This window comes from Corvus kubaryi, unplaced genomic scaffold (genome assembly GCF_017639235.1).
Source record: "Corvus kubaryi isolate FWS band 111438036 unplaced genomic scaffold, C.kubaryi_AGA036_p1.0 37394, whole genome shotgun sequence".
Taxonomy (NCBI): domain Eukaryota; kingdom Metazoa; phylum Chordata; class Aves; order Passeriformes; family Corvidae; genus Corvus; species Corvus kubaryi.
Genome location: NW_024581133.1, coordinates 7,505,644 through 7,529,731, shown reverse-complemented (window position 1 = coordinate 7,529,731; position 24,088 = coordinate 7,505,644). Strand labels below are relative to the sequence as shown.

At 41.9% G+C, this 24,088-nt stretch overlaps 1 long non-coding RNA gene across 1 annotated transcript; it reads right to left on the bottom strand.

Moving 5' to 3' along the window:
- Positions 1-11,486: 11,486 nt before the first annotated feature.
- On the bottom strand, positions 11,487-21,366 carry LOC121670006. Its single transcript, XR_006017989.1, has 4 exons — positions 21,002-21,366; positions 20,559-20,766; positions 13,119-13,225; positions 11,487-12,234 (listed from the first exon to the last, which is right to left on the bottom strand). It is a non-coding gene; the product is annotated as an uncharacterized LOC121670006 (long non-coding RNA).
- Between the last annotated feature and the right edge of the window lie 2,722 nt (positions 21,367-24,088).

The following is a 24,088-nucleotide window of genomic DNA, read 5'->3' as shown; positions in this document are numbered from 1 at the left end:
GATGGGGGGATTTGCTGTGTGAGTGGCCTGCTGCAGGTTGAGAAGTCGCTGCTTGTCAGCTGATCCATGGCAACTGTCTGTCCATGGCAAATGAGAGATAATTTAAGGGAGTTTAATCCTTTTTCTTTGCCAGTCCACATGATGAGTTCGTGCAGGGTGGTTGGTACACAGTAAATTCACGCCGTAATTTACTGTTCACTAATTTCCCCAAGCTTTTAATTTCACAGTGTCTCAGTTTCCTCATCTGTACAAGAGAGATAATAAATACTTTCCTTTCTGGCAGGAGTGCTCGAGATCCTTCAGCAGTAAACATAAAAGCAAACATCTTAAAATAGTTACTTACAGAAACTTAATTTTTGGGGTAAACAGTTATTTGTGTCTGATCTTATACTACAACAGCATGAGACTACAGGTAGAAGCAAATAAAATTTGAAAAGTAAATAACTACTAATGTTAAAAACAGCTAGGATACTGACCACAATATTATTTATATGCAACTGGAATTGCAAATACTTTTTTAAAGCTTTCTGTTTCAATCCATCTGTGATTCCTTATAAAGGGAACAAAACTAAAATGATGTATTTGCCATAAAGATGCACTAGACTGTTTCCTTTAAAAAGAAGCAACATGTGTCAGGAAGGCCTAAACCTTGTATTTCTCAGGAGGCCCTAAACTTCTTTTTGAGCAAGTGATGCATGATCAGACCCAGAAAACATTGTGGTTTTATTTCAGATTTTTCTAGACTGTAATAGCCCGAGGGTATGTGCTATAAACTGGAGGAGTTGGAGGAGACTCGTTTTTAAGAGGAACATGTTTAGGTTTCTGTTTTTGATTGGAATGTTTGTTTTAAACTTTTCTTTTAGGAGAACATTTCAATACTAGTCACAGTTTCAATGATGACTAAATTCACATTGCAATCCCAGTCCCTGGGAATTGTCCTATTCTTTCTGGTGCAGCTGAGACTTCAAGAAAGGAAAATTTGCCTTTAAAAATTATTCTTCATGCTGAAATTATGAGTACAGTATTAAAACCTAAAGACTGTGGAGGTCAGGAAGCAAAATGAAAATCAGGAACTTCTTTTCATTAGCATCCATATACTGAAAATTCAGATTAACATATAAAAAGGAAACACTTGAAACTTGTGTATATGGATATAAGACTCTTTTTTCCCCCACAGCTGCTGAAGAAAACTTTTAGATCTGCTCCTGCTCCAGTAACAAAGCAGTTTAAATTGAAAATGCTTTCCATTTCTTCCTTTTCTAATTCTTCAGGTATTTCTGAGTGATATTTCACACTGGCAAAGAACAACTAATTCCAATCAGCGGTTGCCTCCTTGAGAGAGTTACAACGAGGTGCAAGTCAGCTCTGCTCCGTTCCATGGTACTCAACTGCCATCCACTGGAGGAGAGAGGCAGAGGCAGGGGCTCTTCTTAATTATTAAAGTCACAGCAAAAATAAAAAAGAAAGTAAGGACTTGGGTTGTACTTTGCTTATTTATCTGTTCTTTTGTGTCTCCCTAACATGAAGAAAAATTGATGTTAATAATTCTGAGAGAATACAACTGACAAGAAAACCCTTTTGTTTTCTTGACCAAGCAACTGCAGTAGTGACTGTCCTTAACCACGGTCTATAAATCCAATAATTCTTAATAACCATATGAAGCGAAAGAAAAGAAAAAGTGGGAAGGAAAACTACGGTTTTAAGATAAGAACACTGTTTAATCCAGTTTAGGGGAAGTTAGGATCCTTAGAGCACAGTCTTTTCCACTAGAAAGCACACAGGAATCTCCTTTAGTATGCTTATGTAAACGTTAAATTCTCAAAATATCACTGATTAAATAAAAAGCAATTACAATAAAAGTCTCTAAGTTTTGACTGCAATAAGAGTAACAGCAGAAAACAGGCTGGCTGTAGCCAGGGATCTTGTCCATCTGACCGACATTTTGATGCCTCAGCTGACTTGAATTAGGAGAGAATAACTTGGAAGATTTTTGAGTTCATCCAGCCCCAAGTTAAGAGAGTCTTCTGAAGCAGTGACTTATATTGCTTAAGCCCATGCAGGGAGCTCCCGGTTGTGCTCTTGATGGCTTTATTAGAAACACAGCGGTGGATCTGTGCGATATAAAAACCATCCGGGGAGACCTTCAACACCTGACCCCCCTTTGCAAGGAACAGAAATATTTGGGTGCGAGGGGGATAAAAAATAGCTGCGAGTGCTTCACTGCTCCCGGTACCTCCCGTCACCGTGCCCTTTCCCCCCAAAGACGCGCCTCCCATGCAACACATGTTGGAGTGAACTTTTGCTCCTCAGAAAATGGGACGACACACTTCCCCGTGCAGGCAGGCGAGGACATTTCCCTCAGATATGTGCGGCTCCACGCTGAAGGATGCCGTGCTCGATAAGGTTGAGATCCCTGGTACCCTGAGATCAAGCTTTTGGTTTCTGGTGAGGCCCTTGACAGCTGAGATGGGCGTCTCTTGTTTGATTGTCGCTCTCCATCACGCTCAGGGAAAGCACGGCTGGAAAGCTGGGTAGAAATATCCTTCACTGCCTTCCCTTCTGCAGGAGCCTGACTTGTGCTTGACTCGTGTTCTGCAAATGCCGCAGTCCTTGCGTAGACAAAATCCTACCAACTCAGAGGTTTAGTTTGCCTGGCTAAAGACTGCAGGATTCGACCTCTGGAAGCTCATGCTAAGTCCTCGCAGCTCTGATTTTGAGTTTAAGCTTTGGCCTGGAATAACAATGACTGTGAGGGAAGCAATAGGTTATGAGCTGGGTTAAATGATACCTGCTTCTTGCCAGAAAGACTAACTGTATTCAAGCAACTTCTGTCCTCATTTTCCTTTAAATAAATATATAAAGATGTTCAAACTTCCTATCTGGGCTGCAATAATGAAAATCATGTGCACATTAATTTGTACAGGGGTCACTGAGTCTCCCCAGCTCAACGGTTTTCAAACCGTGTGTAGTAAGCCCATAAAACACTTATTTTTCATAATTTATGAAGCATTACCTATTGTGAGTCCACAATGCCAGCTGACGTAATACGTGATAAATTTGAAATAACAAAACATTTCTCATGTATTTTCCTCCTGATGTGACAATGTGGGGCATAAATTTAAAATAAAGTTCCCTTAGAAGACAAAAGCAAGGCAAAAGAAAAGACTGCTCTTAAATCAATAAATACTTATATTCCACCAATTTATTGAGCCATTCCCCACTCCAAGGCTGCAGCTCCCAGCTTTTTGAAGCCTCTTGCTACCCCTGCTTCAAAGCTGGAATGAAAGGCTGCTGGAGTGGGTCACTGGTGCCCCCCATGAGTCACGGGGGTGGTGCCGATGCCGCAGCTGCCAGTGCTGCCCTGTCCCTCCACAGCCACCAGCGTGGGCTCCCGGCACAGCTGCTCCCTGTCCTGAGCCTGGAAAAACCTACCCAGGAATGATGACAGGCAGCAGGGCACAAAATCAATACCGTGTAAAGGTAATTTTCCTCCGTAACAATTATCGTCCCTGTATTCCCAGGAAGAGTAGCAGTGAAAGGCTTTGCACTTTTGAAGATAACTTTCTAGTGCTAATTTAGTAGGCATGCAAATATGTAATTGCAGGATTATAATACAGAGCACAGAGCACTGCAGAATACACTTAAAACTCACCTATGTGGCTCTGAAAGCCAGCTGATAAATTCTCATATTACAGGAAACACCTTACAGGCTGAAGGCTGAGACTCTCAGCATCTGTAAAATTGCCAAGTGACTCTTACCAAGCAGTGAATACCATGTGCTCAGCACTATTTGGTTTCATTTTGTCTTGTTTTGTTCAATTCAGTGCACCAAAGCAATATCTGCTTCAAGAAAACTCTGCAATCCAAGGAAAGGAAAAAATGTAGAAGTTATTTGAATGCATGAGGCAGAACAGGAGTGAAGGACAGAGCAGCGTAAAGAGGTTCAGGGACTTTGTCTGATGTCAGTACTCTGTTTTATAAACAAACACAAAAATATTTAAAGATTGTGAAAAGGTGGCTTTACAATAAAATAATGATCTTTCCTTTTAATTTCAGCTTTTGTATTTGTAGAGATTGATTAAACTTTACACAATAAGCCCAAATGAGAAGGAAAAAAAATTAAAATCCATATGAAAAATACCCAACAGGAATGATGTGAAGTTCAGTGTGTTGGAAGTCAGTTTCCCCAGGAAAAGACACAGCACATCCACCACAGCCAGGCGTGCAGGGACATCTACTGGCAGAGCAGCCAGACCTGGCCTTGATGAGTACAAAAATCTCATTTTACACAAAAAACCCCATCGGTTTTAGTGACAGCAGAAGGTTTTGGTTGAGCCAGTAAGAGGAACGTGTACAGAAAAGGGAGAAAAAGACACTGGCCTGTCCCAAGGGTGAAATTAATCTTTTGCACAACACATCTCAGAGTGGGGTGTCCTTAGCTCAGCAACCCTGGCTGCAAAACCATGCCCATGGTAAGGATGTTGGGCACACAGTCAATCTCACCCTTTCCAACACCCTTCCTGCACCCCTCTCCTGCTGATTTGGCCGTGTGCACAGGGAAAGCAAGGCTCAGGTCTCACCACAGAGTTCTCCTGCATTAGCCTTGGGGACATCAGTGAGGTTTGGCTGCTCTTTCCTCCCTCTCCCCTGGCAGCAGATACCCCAGGCAGAACGTTCTCAGAAGTAAAAGGCTCCTTGCCTCATCTCTGCCCTTTAATATAACCACAGGAGACAAGACACATTTAATCCCTTCTGGCAAGATATGTACAACAGACTGATGAGATAGAGCAGGAACCAGCCTGACCCCAACATTTGAAACACTGCCTACCCTTCTTGAGACAGGGTGAGGATCACAAGCCAGGCCCCTTACTGTAAAAAGATAAGAAGAGTTTCTTTTTCTCATCTCCAGATCAAGACAAATTTCTCAACTCCTTGTAGGAGTCCTGATTCTATAACTCATAAATGGAAATAAGTGTCTTTCTCCCCACCCCCACCCATGGCGTCTTCTCCACATACTGCTTTCTGCCCTCAGGGTATCTGTTCTATACTTCCAAAAAAAGTCCATCTGGTTATTTTACTGTAACACACTTACCAGAACTGTAAGATCATAGAAAAAACATTGGAAAAGGACCCCTGGAGGTTTCTAGGCCAGCCTCCTGCTTCTTGGAGCTTCATTAACATTGACACCAGATCAGACTGGGAATGCTTTTGTGTAGGTGATTCCTGAAAGTCACCAAGGAGAGAAATCCCACCACTGCCCTGAATGACATGCCCTAGTGTGGTACTGCACTCCAGGTGAAGAAGTTTAGTTCTAGTTTTAGACATAAAACATTAGTCTTGAAGTGAAACACTCATCCTTAGTAGCTAAACACTGTTCAGCAATATTGAAATTCCAGCTTGTACCTGGATTTGAAAACCACCCATCGGGTTATTTATGCTTCAGTTTTAGTTCAAACCATCTTTCCTCCAGCACAGACCCTCAGAAAGGCCACAGCTGGGCTAAGCCCAGATTTCTAACACACCTCAACCAAGAAATGGGGGAATAAAAAGGTTGAGAGGGGTTCACAGATGAGGCAGGAGAGCTGGGAAGCAAGGGACCATAGTGATGTACACTGACAATGGCATAGAGACTTAAGATGGGACTCCTATAAATACCATGGACATGTGCTACCTTTAAGTCCCATTTCATCCACCCTAAATATACTCACTTTTACTTTGATTATACATGGCTTTCAGCATTTTTAGGCTCTTCCCAAAAGCAGCTGCTAAAATCCAGCTAAGTGTTTCTTTAGAAGTAAAGCACCTACAAAATCTTTCACTTAGCTGACATTATGAAATCAGAAAATGACACATACAATTGCATTCCTTACAGTTATATACTTCATTTAAAACATTTCACCTGTTTTTATTTTTTTTTCTTTCTTTTTTTTCCCCAGTCATTACACAACATCTGAAAGATAAGAGAGGGAAATCATTTTGTTACTTTAAATACTTATCTCAAGCTCTCATTTTGAGTACATCGAATACATGCACTGTGCTAAAAAATGCACAAGGGAAAAAATTCCAAGGATACAGCTAAGAGATTGTGAGAAGAAAAAAACAGAAAACAACAACAGCAGATCATAGAAGAAGAAGTGTCTAAAAAATGAGAAACCACAAAAAAAGGGACAGAGCTATAGCATGGTAGAAGAAAAAAATAAATGCACCACATAATTTATTGCAGGGAGAGTTCTGAAGAAAATGTCTTGTGAAATAAATATAATGCTCATGAGGACAAGAGATCTCATTCATATCCAATCTGTCTTGTGTAAAGAACTAGGCAATAATGTTCAAGTAAGTGAGTCACTGCGAGCTCTCCCAGTTCAGCTGAAGATTGCTCAATAGAAATAATAACAAGCCTCAGAAAAAAGACACTAAGTACAGGTGAGAAAGGGAGACAAACTCAGAGCAATAAGTACATACAAAATATCGAGATTGCTGTACAAAGTAAAGGCATGATATGTGTCCTTCTCTATCTTCCAGACTATTCCTTCTGTGCAGTGAAGGTCTGTGCCCAGGCTGACAGCTTCCCTCTGCCCATGCTTGAGACGGCACAGATGTGAGCAGGTTGCGTAAAGAGTGATTTATTTACGGATCCAGAGCCAGGGATTTCTCATTAAAGGACCTTCAACTCCATACTCTGTTCCTCACATTGAACCACGGATGTCCAAGCCCCAGGAAACGTCAAGTGCCCTTTGATGCCACCACTGTCCTGTTGGCAGAGGATCTGGTGAGGATCAGGAAAGTGGTTGCTCAGGATGTAGGTGCTTTGCTAAATGAGACTGAGATGTGTTTGCCATGAATTAGCTACATTTAACCTTTATAAAGAGGAATAACCTTCACTGTGTGTCCACGTGGTCTTCCTTAGGCAGACTGAGGGTGTTTGAAGTCATGGCCAAACAGGGTATGGGCAACCTGGGCAGTGCCAACAGCTGTTGGACATATCAGGAGAGCCCTGGACCAACACATCCTTGGGAGAGGCTGGCTTGGGCAGGACAAGAACAGCATCACACAGCCCTGGGACTTCCCAAGCACGGCATGCTGGCACAGTGACCTACCAAAGGCATGAGGGCCCTTCTGTGGTGAGAACAGAAGGCACAGCCATCCCATCCACCAGCAAACTGGCCCTGCTCACCAGGAGCATGGCTGGATCCTCACAGAGCCCACAGCCCCTGTCTGGGCACCTTGTGCAGGCAGAGGAGAAGAAACAGGAATCTTCGTGAGTGATTCATCATGCTCTAAAATCTAAGCCTTATGGGAATGCTTCAAAACACACAAGTTCATTTCCTCCAAAAATGCAGCAAAACTGGATTTTATTTGGTTTTTTCTTTAACTGCTTCTCTGCTCGCAGGTCTCTCAAAAATGCTTAAGAGGAAAAAAAAGAAGATGGGATCAGATACTTTTGATGTAAACCTGCTTTGGCAGGTGTGAGGTGGGAAGGGAGAGGGGATTAACAGGATGGCAGAAAGATCCACTGATGACTGCATCTGAATAGGGCTTTTTCCAGCCCAGGATTACAGGTTCAGAGAAGGAATCTCCTTGTGACTGCTGTTTTTAGCTGCTACAAATGTTTGCATAGCCATGCTAAAATGCAGTCAGAAAATTGTTTTGTCTGGTTTTGCTTCCACTTCTTCCTCGGTTATTGAAGGTGAGGTAGCAAGGAGACAGCACCATGTGAAAACCAGCTGTGGGGAGAGGCAGGGAGGATGTAAGGGATGGGACAGAACCAAGAGGGGAAGGGCATTCGCATCCAGCTACTGGACATCTGCAGTGAAACCATCCTCACCCTTGGCAAAGCAAAAACACCACTGGAGTACAACTCTGCCTGCTGGGTGGTCCAGCATGTCCAGGATCTACCAGCAGGAGCCTGAGTTGCATATTTAAATACTAAAAATTTCTGATAGCCCAAACTATTTAGAGAGAAAAAGGCTATCGACTCACATTTGGAAAAATGTCCTCTTGTCTGCACAGCTCTACATTTTTCAATCTAAATTTGGAGTTTTGGCTACTGTGATTTTTCAGGGTATGAGATGTGGGTGGGTATTTTTGTACAAGATAATGTATATCTAAAATGATACAGACTGTTGCTAGAGCCAGAAAGATGTTACAATGTCAGAATTGTGAGGAGAACAAAATATGCATTTTAAAGACTAAGAAATAGAGAACAACAACACCGTCTAAGTGACCTGACTGAGGTTAGAGCATGAGTCACTCACGGAGGCAGGCAGGGAAGTTGCTTTTGTGATCCAAGTCAGAAGCACTTGGAATTCACTTGCTGTAAAAAAGCTCAGCAAAAAGGGTCCTGGGGGTTAAAAAAAAAAGGAATGGAAAAATTTACCATGGTCTATAGGTGCAAAAAATGGCTTAAATGGACACCTTGATGTCTCTGAAGCACTTGTTAGCAAGAGAATGCATCTGCAGCTGTGCATCGGCAAACAGAACTACAGAAGCACTGGACTTTTAAATGCAATTAATGCATCATTTGTCCTTCTTTAACTCTGTAAGATCTCCCATCCTACTCTCCAGCCATTGCAAGTGGTTCTCTGGCAGGGGATACACTGCTGTGTTCTGCACACAAATTTTGGCTGGTCTTATTCTTATAAATTCCAAGTATTAGGGGACATACAGTCAGTTGCTGTGTATTGTAACATCTCAATTGAAGTCAATGGAACTATGAAACTACACAATAATCAAGGAATTACCTGAAGACAATAAAATCATCAGCCTGACTCTTGATATCATTGAGTCAAATGAAAGAGAAAATAAACATTTGTGAGGTCTTGTTATAAAAGAATATCCCTACACCACCTTACACAAGTGACGTGAATGCAGACTGAAGGACCAAAAAACACAGAAGAAAAGGAAAAAATAGAGTTCATTTTAAACATTCTGATTCTTTCAGCCCGACTTCATGCTTTTAGAGAGCTCTGTGATGACAATACAAACAGTAGCTCATTTCTCAATCAAATTCCACCCACATCAGTGTGTCACACTTGTGCCTGATGAGCAGGAAAGGGGTAGTGGTGGGGTGCTACATACCCAGGGGCATGTAGATACACAGAAATACAGATACTGCAAGTCTCTTTTCAAGTTTTTTAGTGCCTGCTCTAGTCCTAGATACAGGGCTGAGCTGGCAGCAAAGCAGGTTACCACATTCTGCATAACAATACCACAATCTTTTGAAATTTCAGAGGGAAATGTTTATAACTCACATATTTAATTATGCTTTCTGATATGTCTCTGAAATAACTCCAGTGACTGTGATGATTTCTGTCTTGACAGTGGGCAAACTGAGGCTGACTGACCTGATCTGCCCCCAGCCACCCTTCTGCAACTGCTGGGACTGAGCTCCGAGTCCCCCTCCCCTCGCAGAGCCACTGTGCCGCTCTTTTCCAGGGCATAATTGCCACATCAGTAACGATGAGAAGATTTTATTTGATTGAAAGGCTGCTCTAAGTACCCAGCTTGCAGGTTACATCTCACCTGCAGGAACTTAGGGGCTATACAGACATTCGATTTCATGATTCATTTAAAGCGATACGAAATGTTGCTTTGAAGCTCCCCCCGTCCCCATTCCCTCTTCACATCCGGCGACTGCACAGTGAGTGGAATTATACTCAGCATGTCACACTCCAGTGGACAGGGATGGTTTGTAAAAGCTGATAAGCCTCGTTAGGATTTGCAACTTTGTATGAACTTCAGTGATAAATACTGCGTTCGTGAAATGCCAAATACTGCTGGAATGTTGGCGTGAGCACGACAGAGATTACAGCTAATGTGGGAGCGCGTAGGTACACTGTGCAGTAAATTACAGTCATGATATGCAGCCACTTTCTGTAAAAAGTGGTGGGGTTTGAGCCAGGGGTATCTCCTATAGCACAGTACACAGGGATCTAATAGAGCTAACAGCTCCGAGTGAAATTAATGAAGCGGGAATGGTATGACGAGGACCCTGGGTGGATATGGAGGGAAGAGACAATATTTGCCAATACCTTTTCATGGCTCTTACTCATGGCTTACCTGCTCTGGTGAGGATGTGAGTTTATGAACACACCCAGCCTATGGCTAATGACTAGAGAGACTCCTTTGCCCTTGATTTTAACAAAGAAATTACAACTCCCGTCAAGAGCAAACTTTCAAATCCTCTTCCTTTCTTTTTTTTCATACATGATCAAAAGGAATTTCAGAATGATGTCCCGAACTCAGATGAAAGCAAAGTTTGATGTTCTGAAGTGCTAAACTTTTCCGCTTTGACCTGCACGATTGAGATGAAGGAGAAATTTGTCTGTAGTAATTAACATGACAAATAACTGTGAATGGGAACTTGCTGTTCTGAATGACAGCGTTGTCTTCTGCTTCAGGGTGAGAAACCCAGGGCCAGGATCCTGGGGATCTATCCCTTGCTTCCATCTGACTCTTAAGAGGTTTGAAAATCTCTGTCTCTCACCTGATGGAGACAAGAACAGAGGGTGGTCTCCTGCAAGAGCACAGCACCTTCAGATGCATCCTGCTACATCCTGCAAGATATTGCAGGGGGGAAAGAGCTGATTGCCCAGAAAAAGAATAATCACCAGTGATTAAAGGTATTTCATGAGCCCTGCCTTTCATGCTGACAGTTCTGCTATAATCATTCCCAGCATACGGCTCTGCCTCTGTGCGTATTCATCTGTTGCCAATTGCCTTGTAGTTACTTTGTGAGTGTGTTAGTTGGGGAGTCTTCTCTTGTTCTTTGTTTTTACAGCCCTCAAACACAAGAGATCCTATGACCAGGATCCTGGATGCTTTGAGGCACCTAATAAATAATTGATAGCGTTCCAATACCCAAACTATGCTTTGCCATATCAGGAAGCCTGTACAGCAAAAAGATAACTGACATTAACTAATTGCTATTGAGTGGTTTTCAGGCAATAGATCACATAGGTTTTTCTTTGTTTTCTAGTGGGTTGCTTTTTAGGGCTTTTTTTAATTACAGTATGAAAATGCAATGCATTTTATCACCAATTTGATAGTAGATGGCTCCAGCAGAGAATCCTAAAACTTTCCAAGCCACAGAAACAGATTGAATTGGGTTAAGCTGTATTATCAGTGCGGAGGGGGACTTGTGCTGCTGTCTATGTTACATCCATTCCGCACAAGGCATTTGTATCTTTAGACATATCATTTTGGCTTTGCTCTTCAGATCAGCATTATCTACAGGAGACACTCTTCACGAATGCAGCAATCCCCACCTCATTCATTCCTCCTTTCTGCTGGCTCGTGCCTGGTGGGAAGCGAGCAGCTCCTGAAACCCTGCCCCAAGTTGCTGGTAGCAGCAGCATCTGTAGAGCTGTGTGGGAGGAGAGCAGAATCATCCTCACCCTTCCCAATTAAAACTTCATCACCAGCACCAAGATAACAATGCAACAGAAAAACACTGAATGCTGTTCTCACTGGTAACCGACATGACCTCCGAGCTCAAAAAAACCCAGTGCCCTGTTCTTGTCCCGCTATTCCCCTGCAGCCTCACCCACGGCGCCCATCAAACAATCAGTCACAGACCCCATCTGTCAACACGGGGTCTGCAGTTCATGGAATCTGCCCGACCGTGGTGTTCTATTACTGAGACTCTCTGTAAACAGAGGTGCTTTGAATGACTTGTCGTCTCTTACAAATTGCACGGGGAGAATGAAGGCTACAGGACTGAGTGACATAATTGTAAGACAAAAATTACAAAGGCTCTTCTTTCACTTACCCTGGCAGTCTTAGAACTGAGCTAGACTTTCACACACAGTGCCAGGGCCGATCAAAGCTGCCTTGTAAAGTTTTTTTCTTGCTTTTTTTTTCCTTGCTTTTTTTTTTTGCTAGGGATCCTTGATGCTAAGTAAATTTGCATCAGGGTTGCTTTGTGCATCACAGTCCTGTGTATTGTGATGGCCAAGTGTTCCCCTTCCGATGGCAGTTACTGATCTTGATATTTAGGGTGAAGCTTGACAAAATACAAACTCTTAACATTATATTCTGTGGTTTGTTTTTAGTTTGTGTTTATATCTTCTCACTCATGTGTCTTCCAGCCCTTTCTTCATCTCATCCATTAAACAAAATTCACAGTACCTTGAGGCTTACATATCTGAAGATCCTGGGGAAACCTCCACTCTCATATTCAGTTAAACCAGTCACATCCTCTTGAAGAAGCTCTTCTGTATCCCAGTCCTGTCCCTGGGAAGCAAAGGTCACGGTTAGACTAAGTGTCCAGATGTCAGAACAAAGGGACCACATTTGTTTAATGGATTATGAAGTCCAGAGAGATATAGAGATATTTGGGATCTAGTGATACTTCCAGTGGGTCATGTGTTCCATGTATTTATCATGTTTTCCATTTAAACAACATAGAGTCTAGCCAGACGCCATTGTGACGGATGGCTGATAGCCGTGTGTAATAAATAATTTTTAAAAAAGCAGAAATCAGTTACATTACAAATAAATTATTCTGGCTTCAAGGATGCTTTTTGTGTCCCTATGTGTAATGCTATAAAAACTTTTTTTTGCTCGCATGAAAAAGATACTAGACTTTTGTAAAGTAGAAATCAGCACCACCAAAGGCTTAATTATATAATGAAACATTCTCAAAGCCCTCACATTAGCTCACTGACGCTTAGTGGAAAAGGCATTACCTAGCAACAGTCACTTACAAATCACAGGAAAAGTAATGGAGATTATATGCTACACCACTCTATAGAGTCAAAATTGGTAGCAGGATGTGCTTGCCCTTTCATTTCATGTGGAAAAATCCATTGTTTACAGGTGTGAGGGTGTAAGGGATGCACTTCAGGGGGAGAACAGGCCTGTTTATCCATCATTAAAAAGTAATCTTTAAAAGAAGGCCAAGCATGGACCAAGGCACATTAACATGGCCAGAGAGGGCAGACTGCAACACAGGCATTAGAAAAATTACCTCTACTTTTTTTTCCTCAAAGAAATTGCTCTTCATATGTCATTCATTCTCAAGTGCTTAATTAAAAGGATTAACTCATTTTTAAGTGCTGACAAGCTTGAGTTCCCCAGCACCAATGTCCTGCATGTGACTCAGAGAAGTTACTCACATCAGGGTGTTCAGCAGTTCCTTGGCCTCCAAGATTTGATAGATATTGCCTCTGTATTTTGTTTCCATCCCACTTCTGTGCACCACAGTGGCAAAAACTGTTAGAAACTGCAGGAGAAATACATTGGTATTTTAGAGACAGAGTTATTAGAACCAGCTCCATATTGCAAATGCAGCTAGCAAAGAGAGAGCTGGGTTTTATTCCGAATTATGCTTTGTTAACAAGTTGTTAACTAAGTTCTCACTCCAGAATATTTAGAGCCAGCTAAATAATATGTGTCAAATCATTGATCTGACAAGTTTCACAACTTTTTTTTTTCCACTTTAAATTTCAAATATCTATTCAAAAAATAGCATGTTCAGTTTTTTCGCTCAGTTTTAATTACTGGCGACAGCAGGGAGGGAGAAAGAACAAAGCTGAATGCAGAGATCCCAGAGGGAGTTTGCCATCTCTGACCATTAGGGGAAAAGAGAAAAAACCAGGATCTTTTCACTTGGAAACTGAGCCCACTTAGTGTGGAGGCCCTGGGAAGAGAGGAAATGCGGAGTCCTCCCAGTGGAAGAATCGTCCTTTGCCATCTCTTTGCTGATCATTCCTGTAGGCGGCTGCTATGGCAGAAAACCTAGTACAACAGCACTGTTGGACTGAGGCAGAAGTTCTGCAAGGGCGCAATGTTTCTTGGGTTGGGAATTATACAGCTGGCACTGGGGACAAAGGGAAAAGTTACAGCACAGAGCTCTGCTCATTATACAGAAAACTGTTCAGAGACAGGTGGCTTCAAAGGATTGCAATTCTGAGGGATGAAACTTTGCCTTTTGCATGTGTGTGTGTGTGTGTATGCAGGCACACATGCACACATCAATGAACATTTGTCTCAAAAAGCAATGAAAGTGTTTCTGGTTTCCCTGGGCAGTGCTCAGGCAGTCAGCTGTGGCTCGGAGCAGGCATGTGTAAAGAGAGCCCCCCCGTCTCCCCTCGTCTCACTCATCAGTCCAGGACTTTGATGATGATATTAAAAGCAATGTCCGTGAGACTGAACTCCAGATTATGCTTTGGGACTCCTCCCATATCACAGAGGAAGTAGCAGGATTTCTATCTGGACCTGAGAAATAAAGATGCATTTTCTAAGTGAAATACCTTAATCTAGGTTGCTTAATACAGCTGAAAGCCCCTCGGTGGGCACAGACCACTAGCAGATCCAGCTGGAGTGAAGTTTAGGCAAGGCCATAACTTGGTTATCAGTAAAGACTTGTGCTCTGTGACAATCTTCTCTCCCACTTTTGGAGATCTCAGACCAAACAGGGCTGCTGTGGATACGATGCTGCTCAGTGCGTGTTCAAGTAGCACAACTGGATTCCTACCAGCTCCAGTAATTATCAGGTATACACGAAAGAGCCAATCAAGCACCCAAAAGGACAGGCTGCCCTCTGCTCCCCCCGGGTGCAGCTGGCTCCTTATTTCAAGCACAATCTTAAATTACAAGGAAAAAGGATTTGCTGCAGAAGCAATGTTGTTTGGTATCAAAAAAGATTCCTCCTTCCTTCTGCCACCTCCCCCCATCTGCTTTTCATGTTTTATACAAAACTTGCTGCTCTGAACACTCCTGGATTTTCTCCCCTTCTAATAATAAAGAAGCGAATCTGATGTCTCCCACTGATGGCTTTCTAACCTTCAAAAGCATGTGTTTATCATGAGTTTCAGCTATCCAAAATAGTTTTGACCTGAGGTTACCATGCAGGCTCAGCCTGCTTCGAAGCAGGTTAAATGGATGATAAGCAAACATTTCATTACAGACCCTTAGTTGTTGTAAGGATGTGCAAATCCCTGAGAAAGATTTTCAGCATATCCTCCCGAGCAGTGTGGGGCTTTGGACCTGGGAGGTTCACTCAATCAGAGCCCTGCTGTCATTTTGCAAATATCTCCGCTGACTGTGCCCTGCATCATCACTTTGTGGGGCCCTGGGTGAGCCGCAGGGCTGGGGAGAGATTCCTCCCACCTGATGCACTGTGAGGGATGAGATTTTTAACTCTTAATTGAAAACACTCTTTTTTTTGCTATCCTGTCCCTTCTCTGGTTTCTGTCTGAGCAGAGGAGTGTGGAGAGGTGCTGATGGAGAGTTGGGTGGCCCTGGGGGAGATCAGTCCACCTCCCAGCCCCTGCCTGCTGCCTCATGTCTCAGAGCCACATGCATCCAGCAGTTCCAAATTTCCTGCCAAAACTATTTTGAGCACCACTATGCCAAGTCCACTGATCTATTGCTGGGCTACCTGTGTCAAGTGAAAACGGTCCAGTGTGGACACCGCACAGCCTCACCCCACCAAAAAGCAAACAGGCACTGCTCAGAAAGCAATGCTCTTTCTGCATCTTCCTCAAAATAAAAACACAAAGAGATGAGAGCCCTAGTGGCTAAACACACCCCAGTACCAGAAAGGCACATCTGTGAAGGACCAGGTACTTTGTCTCTCTCAGCTCTGTGTCTCCTTCCTATTTTAATCCACACAACAGCAGCACTTAATGGGTCACCACCTGCATTAATCCTGAGCAGGATTCCCAGCCCCAGCTGTCCAGCCAAGGACCATGCCCCATTTTCTTTATTCCCACCTCTCTTCTATACCCATCCAGCTCAAATGTTCTCAGTGCAAGAGCCTGAGCTAATTAAGGATAGAGAAAGGTGAAGCCTGAGAGAGAATTCACAGTGTACACCCAAGATGGTGTACACCTCGTGTCTCTGTTTCCAGCAGCACAGGAGATGGAGGAGTGCAGGGCATCGTGTCCTTGCTCCGTGTGCTCCAGGTTCATTACCCAGTCAGTGGATTGTTGTTCTAGGCCAAGTTTCAGATAAATGTATGAAGAACATTGCACTGCTGGGGATGAAGCTTCCCAAATCCCTAATTCCAGCCTAACTGCGCCAAGGTAATCAGTCTCTCTGCTCTGAAACTGCATGGGTGACATGCTGACATAGCTGTGCTATCCTGCTTAGTTTCATCTGTCCTCAACATCTACTGGTCTCCAGAATTATTTTTCTTCAGTCCCAACCATTCCTGGTGTTGGGCTGTATGTATCAGTGTTCAGTACAGCCCCTTAATTTCTATGCTATCACTGGGATTAGCATGGATTTACCTATTTTTTAAAGAAAAGTGTGCAGGAATAAGTCTAATTATACTTTGCTAACTATGAAATGTCCTTCTATTTAGCAGATGCTTGGGCCCTACTTTGACCTAACACTGAGTGTTTCAAGTAAACTGCCAGCAGCCCCGTCAAACTGTTGTGGGTAATTTGGAGTATGAAATGTGTTAAATTATTCAAAGAGCTGAATAAGCATAAACAGGCAGTACAACGAGAGAGATATGCATACCCAGCGATGCTGGTGTGACATTTAATACATCATATTAGCACTCCTGTTAGTACAAAGAGCTGGATGCCTAGCACAGCAGCCTGCAAATTCACAGGCAGAACAGCGCCTAGCTGCATTTTGTCCCCCATATAGCCTTCCTCCAACTGTTTTCCTTTGAAAAGCCAAATACTGCTTGCCTATAACCAAAGGTGAAAGTTGGGAAGGAAAATTTGATTCCTTCCTGAAATGCAAAGGGCATGAGGTCCATCTAACCCACCTCTGCTTCATGCTGGTATCAATCATCCTGCTGAGAGCAACTGTCTGATTTAGAACAGTGGTGTAAAAAAATTCAGAATCAGGCTCAAAATTCTCTGGTTCTGGAAAGGGGACCCCAAGACAGATAGACTCTGTGTAGTAATAGAGCTGAAGTAGCAGAGAGCACACGCAGGATCATAACACATGTCTAGCTCAGAAATACATCTAAAACCCCATGTCCTAGTAAAAGCTGACACTAATTCAAGACAAAACCCTGCCTTTTACCTACTGTGGAAGCAGTCCATTATTTCTTATCCTTCAAAACAAAGAGTGTTTTCAGGTTATAGAGTATTTCTGAGTTCTCAAGAGATTACACTTCAGGGGATGAATGAGATGCTTCTGTAGTCAGGGTTTCGTGATGGTGAGCAGCAAGAGGGAGGGGATTCTACTTTGAAAGCTTTTTCCCATTCTCAGAAAAGAAAAAAAAATCCAACCTGTACTGTGGAGAAGTTTGGGTCTGGCAACCCAATCTTTACTGCTTGGTTTGTCAACGAAAATAAAAATAAAACTTAAAAAAAAAAATCCATACAGCCAACTCATAACAAATAAATGGAATGATCTCTCCTGAGAGCGGATGGAAGGCCCAGTGATGGAGGTAAAGTAGCCTGGACAAAGCACTCATGGATGTGAAAATACTGTCAGCAGCATGCCTGGATCAGCAAGGGATGGACTAGATGAGCTTAAAGGCTTTTCCCTTTCTTTTCATTTTCCCCCTTTTTCTTTTTTTTCATTTTCCTCCCTACAGTTTTAAGTAAGGGGCTGTAGGGCAGCAGAATTCCTTTGTGTCAGGGGGAATTCTGATTTTAAGTGGTTCTGAAGCTAGTTTGCTGGTTAGCATAGAGCCACCAGTTTTTTCCCGTTTCTTTACGCTAAAATTTGATTTTGACATTCTCTTAGAAGGTGAGAGGAGACATTGGTACATTTTTTTTCACGCTCCTTTGGGACAAATACACTGCAGGGTGTCTCTTGGCTCTCCTTTTCCTTGCTTCTAAACTCCATTTAGTGATAACATGGGATTGATGAGTCTAACTTCATGAAAAATGTTTACTAGCTTTGTTATCATGAGTACTTAGTGATACTAAAAGGAGAATAGCTCAGTTTTCAGATGGTGAAGGGGAACTTGTAATATAGGCACTTGGAAAAACTCCATTTGAATTCATAATCTGAGCCAATTTTCATTCCTTTAGGAGTGAACTACAGAAAAAATATTAAATGTCAACTTGCCAAAAACATAACCTCTGCCTATAAACACAATGGAGACAGACAAACATTGTGTGGGGAAATGTCAATTCAAATTCAAATCTTAATATAAATTTGGGGTTTGAAATACTTTGAGACATAAAAGTTGGCTGTTTCCCTAGAAAAATGGATCAATTATTTAGGAGTGTTTGTGAGAAGCCAGCTTAAAATCATAACAAGACTTTCAGTTCAAGAAATGTGAATGTGAACATCGAGTTCATTTAGTCAGGCAACAAAATTAAACCAATCTCTCCTTCCAAACTGAACCAAGTAACCAACATCTAGAACCACCTACTGAAATTATGTGAGAACCATTTGAAATTATGAGTTGATACAGAGAGCTTTTTGCCTTCTCATAAATATCTCAAAAACAAAAAGGGGAAAAAAAGCCTGTATTCTCCATTTCCCCTGTTGCTTACACCAGTCTTTTTGATTTAGGGAGGATCACATCTCTGGGCCAGCTCCCCTTCCTCATAAGGCAGCTGGGAAGAGGGAAACGTAGGCAGAGTCTATATTTGTATATCTCTTTGGATTAGAAATGTGCTTTTATCTCCCAGTCACCCCCACAGTCTGCACTGTGGTGTGTGTTACACAAGGTCAGATAAAAATAACAAAACTTGAGCCCAAACTGTTGAAGGAAATTCGTTTTATGGGACCATAGTGGAGGAAGCAAAAACCAAATCTTCCTCCAGATATGCATAGCACAGAAATCAGGCCCATAGCATCAGCTATTGCCCTCCTTGGAGTGGCTCATAAGGTGATGGATGACTTATTGATATTGATGCCGTCGCACTGCAGGCAAAACCATCTAGGCAAAGACTGGGAAAGGCAGCCAGACCATCGAGGACTAGTTGACATAGCTTGGGAGCCAAAGTGAACTCCAAGGTTCATCCACTTCCCAGCACCTCAGCAATAAAAATAAATCCTATTAACTTCCATCACAATTGAATTCTCGTTCAACTCCGCCACAGTAGCCAACTCTTATTAGAGAGAGGGCACGTCAAGAGCCCACGCTTAATCCCTGCTCCCAACTCTACTGGTCAACATCCTCTGGTAGTGAGACACTCGACAGGCTTGCGAGATCCTGGAAATTGGTTCAAAGAGGCTGGAGAACACTTTTGTGAATCTAGCTGGCTGCACACAGGAGCTGACTTTTCCTTGCTGACTTTACGTGCAACAAATGCACTGCATAAAGCACCAAGTATTTATTAAGAAACACGTAATTGCAGATTAGTTCCTTTTAAACGTTTTAAGCTACCTACTAAACCAGATCTAATAATAAAAACTAAAGCCAAAAAACTTGCAAAATTTCATTAACAGAGGAAAAATAACTTTAATGGTCATTGCTGTGGTTTAAATTAGAAGAACTGGGAGGGTAAGGAGAGATTTCTTTGAAGTGCCTTCATCCTCCAAGGAATATTGCTATAGGTTTTTGCTGATGTTCATTCTCACAAGCCCAACTATTTTGTGAGTCACCTGGAACTGGTTTCAAATTTAAAATATTACCATCTAGAAGTCTTATTGCAAGTAACCTCTCTGCAGCTTTCTTAGTTCTTCTAAATGACTTCTACAACTCTGCAGGGCTTTATTTTGCCTTGGTTTTTTCTTCATTTTTTGGTATATGTGTTTTATTTTTTAAACAAGTTCTTCATGCAAAGCACCCCCTCAAAGCAAAAGCCCCCACCCTTTCTTATTTTTTTCTCTTAGATATGAAACTATTTGTGGCATTCTTGTGCATGCTACATGAAATATGATCAAAGAGAAGTCACAGAGCTAAAAAAAATCTTTAACTTTCTCTTTTCTTCCTGCTTTACGTATGTAGTAGGTTTTACAGTTTCTCTGCAATAGCCAAGCTACACTTACTGTTTTCTTTACTTTCCAATTGCTGATGTCAGTGATGCCTTCATACACACTTCATCTAGCCTAGAAGTGTACAAGAAGAGCCAAAGCTGAAAAAAAAATACTGAAAGCTTTCGTAACAGCCTTTATCCAGCAAGTTTCAAATAGGGCTAATTTTGCACTTTCCCTGTATTTAATGAAAACAATTTCAAAGTTGAATTGTCCTCAAGCACTCTCAGTTTTGTTTTCTTCTTCTCATTTTCCTTTCTTGTTCCCCATCAGTGAACGGACTCAATAGCAGTAGAAAGCCAAAATACTTGATCATTGTGCCCTTTCAGTGGGCCATAATGATACCAAGGCTGCATAGAGTATTAGGCAAGACAGTGTGAATGAACCTCTCCTTTTATTTAATAATCTGGATTTTACAGGTCATTCCTGGGAAAACTGTACGCACATCTGTGCAAGTTTTCCACAGGCGCATACAGAGCTGTTATCATTTGCCAGAACTTTCTTATTTTAGTCCTAGAACTGTCATTGTCAAACCAATCCTGTGTTTCTTATTGACTGAGAGGTAGCACGAATCCATACTAAAAGCTCTCCAGGGCCTTTAAAAGGTTTTCATGTCTGTAACAGCACATCTATCTAATCTGCAGTGGTCTGCTCACGTAAGAACATTAACTGGTAGAGATAAGCACAGGTTTCCAGTTTCTTACCTGGAGGGCAGTGGTTAGGTGGTTCATAGGCAAGACGACCTCAGGTTGTCGCCAACTTTATCCTGTTATTCTGGGTGCTCACACAAATGTCTGAAGTTGTACATGTCATATTAGCAGCCACCTGAAGGCTGGATATGCTATCCATTCTCCTCCTTCACAGGAATGGGGGAGAAAGTGATGGGAATGCATCCAGCACTTTCAGCAAGTGCTAAAGGGGAAGGAGGAGAACAAAGTGAGGAACACAGTGACTTAATGAATAGATTTTCATGCACTAATCAGTTTGCCCTCAAGAATCAAGAACAGAAAATCTTAATCCATGAGCATCATGCAGATAAAGACAGAGTGCAGATCAACTGAAGGGATTCTTGACAATTTTAAAGATATTTTGCATAGTCTATTTAGATTATTTAAGAGTTTTCATCAAAGCAAACCAACTGCCTTACCTGATGTTTGATGTTCCCAGATTCTTCACTGTTCTTCTGTCCATCCATCCCATCTGTCATGGTAGCGTAGCTGTCTCAGATTGCTTCTACATCCAATGGAAAGTTGCTGAATACAGAAAAAAATACACAATCAGGACAAGCAGGGTAAGGTGGGACACCTGAATCCAGCAGCTGAAGGATTTTGTATTGTTTTTAAGCCCAGGGCAGGGTTGTATTTTTTTTATGCTAGACTCTGGCCTGGGTCACATCAGGCTCTAGTGGCACTTCAGCAGCACCACACCACAAATGGACGACCCTAAGGTGACACAGTCTCATGCCTGGGTGCAAGGAAAAGAGTGGATCTGACCTTTGAGTTTCGCAGCTTTGACACTTTGATCAACCCCTACTCCATTAATAAATGAAAGTTCACCTACAAGAAGACACACCCCACTCTTAGTATACTAAGTCTCTGATTTGCTGATCAAAATAAATAAAGTGCTTGTGATTAATTTGGAAAAGTAGCATCAGTCGGGTGACTAGGGCATCTGCTTGACATATTTCCCATTCCTTTTCCAGCACATGATGGAGACTCTCTGCACTAGTAAAGCAAGGTATTATAAATTCAATATCCAAAATTTCCACCATGCCAGCAATTGTTTTAAGCCTGCTTCTTGTGCCTTTTATCTCTCTTACAAATCTTGAAGGGAATCGGATTCATCATTACACAAATGGCCTTTATTTCTGGCTGTTAAAAACCTGATGATGAGCAACATTTCCAAGGAAGAAAAAGCAGTCAATTTCCGAAGCATGTGCAGAGTTAATGTCTGCAGTAATTGCGACTAAGTACGGTAGAGCAGAGATGCTCTGCCAGCTGGAGCCAGGGATTAAAAAGGAAACATCTGTGCTGAGATTATAGGAACAGAGGAAGCTGTGGGAAGGAAGGAAGCGAGAATGCCCATGTAGGTCCACCTACCTCATTTGAACTTCTCCTTTTCCCCATGGATTTGTTTTCCTCTCACTAAATTCTACGTATTTACCATCATGAGTGAAAAGAAATCCTGTCTGATTTCTCTGCTGTTTGACCTTTCCCTTGGACCATCCTCATGGCCACACATGGTACCAAAATGAGTCCTAAGAGAGGGAGTTGGGCATATGCTTAAAACTGAGCATGTTTTAAAGTGATTTGCTGAGCAAGGACACCTTTGAGCATAACGACTTGAGATAAAACTTTGGGCCTCAACCAACAAACTACTTACAATGAAACTAACTTCAGGCAGACAAAAAACTCCCTCAGTCTCAGTGGGACTATATGCAAACTTAAATTTACATGAGTTTAATTATTCAGCTAGTCTAGGAGATAAACAAGCAGAAAGACTACAGTCCAACAGCAAACTATTGCCCATTATATCAGAACTGGAATGCATCATTGCAGATATTGAATACTGACTGTATTCTTAATTCTGCATTCAATAAAACATGCTGAATGTAATGAAAATTGTGTTCTTTTCAGGTATCAGAATTTTAAAACCTGTCCTTCCTTTAGGAATTTTTTCCTCTTCATTCTTACTTAAATAGTGAATGAAAGCTACAGGAGATGAATTCCAATAAAATAATAAAAACTCTGGTGGCTAGGTAACGTGTTAAGGAAGAGGAGACATACTTAAAACATTTTTAAAAACATAGTAAGGAGAAATTTCTATACATGCACAGACACATATTTATCTACTAGCTTAAATTCTAATGAAATATTAAATGTTGCTTTTATCTTTCCCAGTACCGAAGATTTACAAGTTTGCAGTAGATTTGCAGAAATTGCCCTTTGTACAGGAAGGTCAAAAAGAGATTAGAGAACTCTTCACTTTCATAATATTTTGTTTTTGTTTTTATTTTTATTTCTACTCCAATTGCCTTTGAACTCGTGTTCCTCTGGTGAGGTGAAAACTCAGGGGTGAAGGAATTGAAGGTGGGGAGGAGGGAGGAGAGGAGGAAGAAAAGCTAGAAGGGAATTACTCCTTTCAAAAATAAATCAATCAATAGAAAAAGCACAGAAGTATTACTTTAAAAAAAAAAAAAAATTCCCAGAGCCAGCACACACACTCCATTTCTGCTAATTGGATTGTGATGTGTTTGCCTTTAATATGTGCAGCCAGCCCCTATGCCCTGCCTTGTGCACATGTCATGTCCTTTTAACATCAGCAGCCACTGGCCTGATTCTCAGTCCTTGGTAACATGTTCCCAAGTAGTATCGTGTAACGAGGGGGAACAGAGGGAGAGGTGGGGGAGAGCAGCCAACGCCGGCACAAGCGATTGGTGGCTTTGTTGAAATGCTACAGACAATTCTCTTCTAATTGCTGACCCTTTCATTTGATTTCAATCCTTTGTTTCTTGTTGATATGTCGAGGAAAGGCTACATCGGCCATAAAACAAAAGGATGGATTCAAGCAGGGCTTTTCCTTAATCCGCTCTTCTCCATTCTCTCTCACCCTGCTTTCAGCAGATTTTCAATATCATTAGTTTCTCTGAGTGTTTGCATTTTTCTGTTCTTGTTTAGAAAGGGAAGAGCTGTCAGAGACCACAAAACTGTATTGGGTTCAAGCCACAGAAGTTTGAATTGCTGCAACAGCATTGATGAAATCCTAAAAGATAGTGAAGCTAGGGAAGAGCACAATGGGCAAGGAGAGGACACCTGCTTGCTCCATCCTTTCTCAGACCAAGTTCCCTCTCACTACCACACCTTTAGACTCAATATTTTATCTATTTATTTTAAGCAATTTGCTGAAATAACTTGCAAAGGTACCCTTTGCCTGCCTGGTGGGACAACACATTCTCCATACAGGAGCCCTCTGTGTTACTTGGCTGCCAGAAAAACCAGAAGAAATTTATGAGCTGCACCTCCAAAATATTTTCCTTTCTTTTCACTCACTAACTCTGTAGAAAGGATCTTAGAAAGCTTTAGATGCAAGTATTTTGCAAGTTCCTTAAGGAAAGAAGCAGGTTAGCCATTTAACTACTGCTCTTTTAGTGAGATTGGCCAGATAGGACATTTAAAATAAAGGATTTTGAAAATAATGGCTTCCACCATCACTAAAAGTGAAATACACTTGAATA